Raw genomic sequence first — 9514 nt, forward strand, 5'->3', positions numbered from 1 at the left:
GCTGTCACACACAAACACGCTCACGCTCGGGACGGGCAGCCAGGCGCACGGGACGGAGGGAGGAGCCCGGCGGAGCAAGGGAGTCGGCGGCGGGGCGGGGAATCCCAGCGTGAGGAGAGAGGGCCGGGCAGGCGAGGCGCCCACAGAGCGCTTGGGCGGGATATACTAGTCTCTCCCCACGTGGGCGCCAGTCCAGCTGGCCTGAGGTAAAGCAAGAGGAAAGCTTGTGCGAAGCGAAGGACCTCAAAACGCGGGCGCTGAGGTGAGGGGGGCCCGGATTTGGCGCGTGAGTTGAAGGAAGGCGCAAGTCTCTGCGCAGGCGTGCAGGTAACTGGGCCACGCCCCTGCGTTCTGTTTCTAAAATGAGGTGGGGGGGGCTGGCTGACTTCTCTTTTTCAGACTCAGGTAAGTAGCCCTGTTGGTCTGACGCAGTCCAAATAGAAATAAAATAAATAAATAATTGTCCAGTAGCACCTTATAGACCAACTAAGTTTGTTTTGATATAAGCTTTCGTGTGCATGCACACTTCTTCAGATATGTGTATCTGACGAATACACATGGACAATTTTTCTCTTTTTCATTTCTCTTTAGGCTCCAGTCCTCCACCCACTCGGGAGTAAGCCCCATGGGACTCAAAGCCTGAGTAGACTTGGCTAGCATGGCACTAAGTAGCTGTTCTTCTGAGCTCAGTTCAGTTGCATCTTTATGGGCAATTGAAATGATCATGGAGGTAGAGGCTATCATGGAAAAAAGGTAAAGGACCTCTAGACGGTTAAGTCCAGTCAAAGGTGACAATGGGGTTGTGTTGCTCATCTCGCTTTCAGGCCACAGACAGCTTTCCAGGTCATGTTACCAGCATGACTAAGCTGCTTCTGGTGCAATGGAAGCCAGAGCACATGGAAATGCCGTTGATTTTCCCGCCACAGTGCTACCTGTTTATCTACTTGCACTGGTGTGCTTCCAAACTGCTAGGTTGGCAGGAGCTGGGACAGAGCAACGGGAGCTCACCCCATTATGCAGATTTGAACCGCTGACTTTCCGATCAGCAAGCCCAAAAGGCTTACTGGTTTAGACCACAGCAACACCTGCATCCCAAAAGGCTGTGATGTAGTGGAGGGGAAAATAGGGGAGTGCAACTCCTGGCGGTTCCTGCCCCCCCCCCCAGCAGAAGGTATGTGTTATTAGCCAGAGCTCCAGGTGAGTGAGAGATTCACCTTGCTCTAGCCCAGAGTTTCCCAAACTTGGGTCTCCAGCTGTTGTTCTCCAGCTGTTGGGTCTCCAGCTCTTGTCATCCCTAGCTAGCAGGGATGATGGGAATTGTAGTGCAATAACAGTTGGAGACCTACATTTGGGAAACCTTGCGCTAGCCAGTGGTTCAGATGATAAGACCTTCAATGGTTTTTATTATTCTAATTTTGTGGCAGATTAGCATAGAGGAACTTAGAAGATAAATAATTAAGATGAGGCTGCATACTTCTTTCCACTGGAAACAGAATCCATGTGCTGAATCACAGAGGAAGTTCTTTGATGTTTATGCTGTACGAATCTGTCTCATTATGAGGGGATTCCCCACATTGGATTTTGGTTGCACAAAACAAACACAGCCTTCAGTTTTTCAGCTTTCAGTAGCAGAAACATTAAAATGATCTTTGGCCTTGGATTTTCCCCTCCTGAATTGCACCTTATTTGAATTGTACATGGTGGTAGGGATAGGTATTCCAGATGTCAGAGTCCAAGGGTGTGAAGTTCTTTAAAAATAGTAATTGAGATACCTGGGAAATGTTAACAGAACACAACCCTCTGAATGGGGATGTGCTTGAAAAGAAAAGTATAAAAACCAGGCACATTTTTCAGAATAACTTTGTGGGGTGATATATACAAGATAATGTATTATACATCACATTGAAAAGTCTATAAAAATGACACATGCAAGAAATGGTTATATAACCAGAAATGGCACGTGTGAAATAAATGACATATGCAAAGTGACATGCAAGAGTGATGAAAGTGACATATGTAAGATCATGTCTTACACACATTAATTGATCAATGCATCCCCTGTTCCTATTCTAATAACTACCATAGAACATAGATTACAATCCTCATTTGTAAATTGGTGTATTTGCCTCTAGCAATTGTGCAAGCAAAAGGATATTGTTTAGTCAGGAGTGCTGTGACATTAAAAACTGGTGGCATGGGGTTGGCAGCTATTCATCACATTATTTATGACATGACATTAGTATACTGGCCATTCAATTAAGTCTTCTGAGTGGGTCACAACACACTATGATAGTAGACCATGTGTTATTACAGCCAAGATAAAATCAGAAAGCAGCAGCAAAATGAGTTTAAGAATCCCCCCTTTTTTTACTTGTTAAAAGTTTGTGGTATTTTTGTATGTTTTTAAAGCAAGCACAGAATATAATGCTGCCTAAAAACCCGCAGAGGGGAAAGCAATAAGTGCCAATAAATAAAAGTGCAATTCCATACAGTTCCATTGAATTTAGTGGGGCTTTCTTCCAGAGAAGTGTGTACAGGATTGCAGCCTAAAAGCATGTAATTGAAATCTTGAGAAAATGAAGTCTCTAGCTGGCACAGAGAAGGACTACTAAGTAGGGCAAGCCCCTCTTGGGAGGGTACACCATAATTAAGGTGCAGCAATGCCCCTGGTGGTCAACAAATGGACATAAATTCTTAATAGGCAACTAAGTTTATAACTAAGTTTATGGGACGTGGGTGGTGCTGTGGGTTAAATCACAGAGCCTAGGACTTGCCGATCAGAAGGTCGGCGGTTCAAATCCCCGTGACAGGGTGAGCTCCCGTTGCTTGGTCCCTTCTCCTGCCAATCTAGCAGTTCGAAAGCACGTCAAAGTGCAAGTAGATAAATAGGTACCACTCCGGCAGGAAGGTAAACGGTGTTTCCATGCGCTGCTCCGGTTCACCAGAAGCAGCTTAGTCATGCTGGCCACATGACCCGGAAGCTGTACGCCGGCTCCCTCAGCCAATAAAGTGAGATGAGCTCTGCAACCCCAGAGTCGGTCACTACTGGACCTAATAGTCAAGGGTCCCATTACCTTTACCTAAGTTTATAATATGGGCATATTTTCAGCTGAGGAAGGGTTGAAAGGGCATCAGCACTGGCTCTGCCTAAGATACAGCCAGTGGATTGTTCCCCTCAGTCTAAAGAAGAGAGGCCTCAGCAGACTCCTTTTGCTTGTGTCCATTTGAGAGAAAGCCGCCAAGGTGCATAATAACAATTGTAACGTGATGAGATTCTTGGAACCAGGGGCCAGGTAGAAAGCCTCTGGGAGCTTGTTTTGGTTTCTTACCATTGTCACCATAGTTGCACCTGCCTTAAGTTGCCTTGTAATCGACCTCTATAAGCAGATCAGCTTGAAATACCATGCACAGATGCTATTCAGATAGGCATAAAGAAAATATGGGATTAGTTTTGATGAACACAAATAATTCTGTTACACACCCAACGCAGGCCATGACTGTCCTTCAGCCCTGTCCGAGTCAGGCATTGCTGTCCTTTGCCTGTAAACATTCTGCTGCTTAAAACATGATCAGCCCTTAAAAAACAGGAGTGGAAGCAGCTTCTTTCTGGTCAGAGCAGTATTGGGCCTGTAATTTGATAATAAGCGCCAACAGGAAGAAAAGTTGGTTTGTTTCAGCCGCAATAAATCTTTCAGCAAGTTCGAGATTCATCCCCCATCCACCTCACCCTGCCAAAAAGTTATGACAAAGGGCTGATTACTTTTTCCATGTCCAAAGCTGATAAAGTGTTCATTATGAGGGAAGGCATGTACGAACATTTTTTAATAATGTCCAAATGGATAGGAAAAATGTGGGTAAACAAAAGGCACAATTTCCTGCACCCTTAAAAACTTTCAAAGCAAGCACCCATATATTCAAGGCATAGGCACAAATGTTCATTGCCAGGAAATAATCATATGGCTAAAAAAAAATATTTGAGGGAATCAGGATTTAGTAATGAGAAGAAGAAAAATATTTAGAACCCATTCTTATAATGAGAACTAAAATCTATCACGGAGAGGCTTTAAAGAGTTTTCCATTTCATTTAATTACCTAAAAACAATAACTGGCATTCAGAATGCTATGAAGAGATGCAAAAGTGAGTTTTATTTCAAAACTCACTAGCTAAACATGTACAAGTGTTTGTGTGAAAGAGAGTATACTTACTGATTTGTTCATTTCAGCTATTTTGTACACACACACACACACACACACACACACACACACACCCCACAGTAATTGAACACTGCATGTGAATAGCCATACAAATGTACAGCTCAAGTATTTGTATACACAGATTGTACACTTGTTGAATGTACAATGTGAACATCCCTAAGAAGTGGAGAAAAAAAGAAGAAGGAAAAAGGTTCCTATTTTTCTGGACATACAGCCACATTCATATCCTTGTACAGGAGAAGAACGATATATTGAGTCCAGTGCTTGCATAATGTGGCATGGCATTTTAAAACATCATTTCTTAACACTTAGAAGTTTTAGGCGGTCCCAGCAATTGTGGACGTACCCACACCTGCCCAGTGATGTGGGAGTATTCCAAGCTCACATTCCCAACTTTGTTCACCTGTGGCATGTGCAGGGAGAAAAAGATATCACCTAATCAAAGGAAGGTTTTTCAAATATGCATCAAGCAACCACAAGCACCTGTGTGGATGGCTGGATCTAGAGCAGGCTTCCTCAAACTCGGCCCTCCAGATGTTTTGAGACTACAATTCCCATCATCCCTGACCACTGGTCCTGCTAGCTAGGGATCATGGGACTTGTAGGCCAAAAACATCTGGAGGGCTGAGTTTGAGGAATTCTGGACTAGAATCAACCTAGATTGAAAGCAGGTATGTTGAGAATGAACACAAACAATTCCAGATTGAGAAAAGCTACATTGTTGTGTTGCAAGCAGGTTCATGTGTACGCAGCCCCATTTTTAATGCTGCACTTTGATCCTTCAATTTGCCACAAAGGTACATTTCGATGGCACCTGGCAGCCTCAGACTGTCACCAACAAGGAATTATTTAGTACAGTGAAACAGGGTTTATGCAACCCTCTCCTTAATGAAATCACCTGCAATGAGCTCGAAACAAGAGAGCCTTCTTATAAAAATGATGCATTATTTTTATAACCTTATTGTCAGATGACTCATTTTTTGTTTCTGTGTCTTTAAAATATTCTGCTTAATTTATGTTGCTTTGCTTTTAATTGAGATTCTGCACAACACTGATTTCTTTTTAATATTTTGTGGTATAGAAGTGAATGCATAGTAATAGACAGGTGTTGATGATAAACTGGTTTTGCAAATGAACCTAGAGGAAATGTGATTTCTCCACACTTTACAGAAGATTAGCATGCTCCATTTGTTTCATATCAGCGACAACAATGGTTTTAGTCATTCAGGAGCTCCGTAAGATAAATGCGTCTCTAATATAAAACCTCTGCTGTGGTTACTTTTTTGGTTATCAAAATACATTTCTTGTCAAACGGTACCAAAAATTAACCCTATGAGATACACACTGTATTTCCTAATGAGCAAGTTTCAGGGCAACTGAAGCGAATACATGTGCAATTTTTACTGAGTTTTAGTAGAATGAACAGCATTTTCTCTAATTTTTCATGTTTCAGAAATTATTCATTTTTAGAAACGGTGGGTGCATATGCCATTTCCTGCTTTTCTGCTATCTGTCCAGTGTTTGAGCCATAAAAATTGGAACTGGAAGTACATTGTTACAGGCTCATCACTTGTCCCCTTACTCTTAAGCACAACCGTAAACCAGTTCAGATAGATGCTTGCTTAAATCTGCTTTCAAGAGTTGCTACTCAAATGTCATTTCACTCTTTTCATAATTTATTGGGTGGCCTTAAATTTGTAGCACAGAATTTCAGAAAATGCATGCAGACTTGAACACAGAAGTGAAAAAGGGCACTGAAGACTATTAGATGGAGCTTTCTCTGTTCCCCTCTCTCCTTCCAAAGGCAATTCCTTTGGAATACCAGATTCCATTCTGGCTAATTCAGTAGGGAAAGGAGAGAATTTGGATTCACTTCACAGCAGTTCACATTTTCCCTGCCCAAAACAATATGTGAGCTAAAACACATCCGTCCTTCTAAATTCTTAAGTTTTCTGAATTTCACAGTGCCAAGAAAAGTGTACAAAAATGCATGTGCCAGGGCAAAGTGTGCATAAAAGGCAAGTATTAGCAAAAATAATATTAAAAAGCATCATATTAGGGGAAATGGCTTTGCAAAAATGTGTGTATTAGGCAAAATTACATGCAAACATATTAGGAGACATTTGCAGGTGAATTTTCATGAGGACTTAAACAAAAAAGAATTCACAAATTGATGTAGGAATGTGGAGGATTGATTTTAAGATTAGAAAAATGAGAAACCAAAATTGACAGGTTTGCCCATCACTATCCCTTATACAAAGTTGGGCACTAAAATGCAAATTCCATTATTCAGATCATCAGGACCTCCCTTGAAGCGAATTAATAGGCAAAGCTCAAAGGCTGCCTGTAATGTTAAGTCCCTATGATTGAAGAGCTCCAGTCTCAAACCACACATGATATGGCACACAGGCAGGGAAACTACAATGGAACATTATAATGCTCATAGTGTGATGGGGGAATGGGGAATTCTGATCTGCTTTGGAATTCTGGCCTCTCTTATCAGGTAAACTTCATGTCTGAAATACTTGCTGATAAATGTAAAAAAAAAAAAAGTTAATTTCTCTAATGATGTGTGTAGATCATCTGCGCATCAAATTCCAGCTTTCTGGGTAACCTAATGCACATTGAATCCCAGGTTATAGCTGAGGCATAAAAATCTTACCTTCGCCATTTGCTTTTCTATCAAGCGATGCAAGTGCCTTGGATTATGTGTGCACCAAACCTTATCTTCTGAGCTGGTGGGGGAGCAGCTTTGAGACGCCAGTTTTTCCCCTCTCCTCAGCACACATCTTGCATATTCTCAGATACATACCGCAACAGAATGGCAGCAGGTATCATCCACTACAAAACAGTGCAAAGCCTTGGTAAATCTGGCAAGTAACGTTTACACACTTGCCTGGAAGCTCATCCCACTGAACTAAATGCAGCTTGCTTCTGAGTAGACAGGCATAGGTTCGGACTATAAAATGCCTTAACAAAAACGAAGCAAAAGCGCTTATCTCTGAAAAGATGCAGGATAAATAGTGACTTAAAAGGGGAAAGAAGAACATTAGTATTGAAATATACGTTGAGGTTAAAAACCCAGAAAGAAGGAACATATGAGGCAAAGGAATGCTCCAGATGCAAAGACATAATGGGGGGGGCATATTTTGTGAGAAATATTTTTAGTCAGATTTTCTTTAACTGTCACCAGCTTTATGAAATGAAACATTCCAGGTAATGCCTTGCTGCATTTTTCATGGTGTTCCCGTGTTTTAATGCAAAAAATGAGGCTGGGTCAAACAAGGGTCCATTGTTTCCCTTTATCCTGGAAGAGATTTCTGCAGGTCTGCAAAAAATGTAAGAGCCAAATGTCAAACTGTTTCCTCTTCTTCACTGATATTAATGGCAAAGCTCCAAAAAAATAGGCATCCTGACATTTCAGTTGGGATCTCTGAATCCTTTGTTTGCAAACTAACAGATTACATTCTGTACTTTTTGTAGGGAGCTGCTTCCACAACTGTGGGACCCGGCAGCCCTCAGTTGACCAGGGTGGGATCAGTGAGTGAAAGAAGGTGGTTTTCCAAATACATGAGCACTTTAGGGTCCAATTGTCAGCTATATGCCAGGAATATTTATTATTATTATTATTATTATTCTGCAGTGGTTTCTAATGGGGACTATACAGCACTATACAGCACTGTCAGGCAGGGTGGGGTAGAGAGCATGATTACAAACTTCAGGGCTTTCAGAACTTTTGGGAGCAGATGCGGGTCTATTGTACGACCCACCCAGGCCCAAGGAACCCATCTTTGCTATAGGTGCGTAATGGAGGTGCATAGACGTCCCCTCACCAGACTACCCACCTGTAGTCCACCATTTACCACTCTTGAAGCACCACCACTGCCTTTCTGCTGCAGCAAAACAGTCAGCAATGTGTCTGTAGGGCTCTTCAGTGGTGCCTTGCTCTGGGGGAGTCTTGCTTGCACAGTGGTAGCAAAAATGAGAGAGGGAGATGGAGAAGCTCAGTGCACAGGGGTAGAGGCATCTAGGAGGAATCGGTGGAATCAGAATGAATTGAACTGCCCTTGTCCCCACTCCCTTCCCTCATCTTGCAGTGGATTCTGATAGCTGAACATTGCTCACGCTGCCCAGAGGATAAAATCCCAGATTAAAGATTTGTCTTTTAAAAAGTGGCACACAACAAAGAAGAACGGAACAGGATGCCTCCCTCCCCTTGTTGTTGTTTTGCTATCAAGATCTTTTTTTTAAAAGGGCTCGAATGAAAAATTAAGCTATTCTGATTTTATCTGTAAGCCGCATGTTATGGTAAGAGGCAGGGTATAAATAAATAAGTGTACTAAAATCAATAAATTGGCACTTTCTGGAAAACTGGTTTCTCCCTTGTTATGTAGTGTTTGTATCCTGCTCTTCTTCAATAAGTATGTAGGTACTGAACAGAACAGAATAAACAGAAAAGTTAATAATTTACTACAGAAATTTCCTTGTTTGTATGAGCTTCAAGAATCTGTCACCTCATGTTCCATCTTTCACTACCTCTGCCACCTCTCCATTCTGCCCTGTAAGAACAACTGCACAACCACTCACCCAGTTCCAGACACAAGTAATGATGTAGAGGAGGGCCAACACGGAGGAACATAGTTCCAGGACTTTTTCCTGGCCAGCAATGATGATGTCATATGCCGCAGCACCTGTCATGACTCCAGAGTCCAGAAGGAGTCAGGGCACTGAGTTGGAGTATATGGTGTTGCCAGCTAATGAGCCAGCCCGGGTTACTGGTTCTGAGCCTGCTGATGATGGTCAGGGAAACACCATACCTGACGCTGACAGGCAGGAACTCATTGAAACAGATGCCGCAGCACCCAAGCTTCTTGAACTGGAACCAGGACGCTCACAGGTGCCTTTCCCTGAGCCTCAGGAACCAGATGCTACCACACCAGTCCAACAGCCCCCAGACAGAAAGCCACAGAGCACAGCAGACGTGCCCATCTTCAGGCCAGAGATCTTAGTTCTGCTGAAGGGGTGGAGTCTAGGAGGGGTGGACTGGAAGCAGAGGCTCAAAAGACCTCAGCTCACTTCCAATCCTTGTCAGAGAAAGTGGCTCACTAGGAGCTCTCCATGGTACTTGGTGGACACCTTCACAGTTCCAGAACAATCCATCACAAGGATGACTGACAGACCCTCCTTGTCCTGTTGACTGAGTAAGGTGACACTGAGGCTTCCATGCTTTTCTGTTGCCTGTGATATATTAGCATAGTCTGAGACTGAGTTTGGCCTGCTATTCCAAAACTGCCACCAG

At 42.9% G+C, this 9514-nt stretch overlaps 1 long non-coding RNA gene across 1 annotated transcript; it reads left to right on the plus strand.

The window, feature by feature from the left end:
* The first annotated feature begins 105 nt into the window (after positions 1-105).
* On the plus strand, positions 106-8586 carry LOC308581854. The gene is made up of 2 exons (XR_014005331.1): positions 106-262; positions 8016-8586. It is a non-coding gene; the product is annotated as an uncharacterized lncRNA (long non-coding RNA).
* Positions 8587-9514: the final 928 nt, after the last annotated feature.

This window comes from Podarcis bocagei, assembly GCF_964188305.1.
Source record: "Podarcis bocagei genome assembly, chromosome: 1".
Taxonomy (NCBI): domain Eukaryota; kingdom Metazoa; phylum Chordata; class Lepidosauria; order Squamata; family Lacertidae; genus Podarcis; species Podarcis bocagei.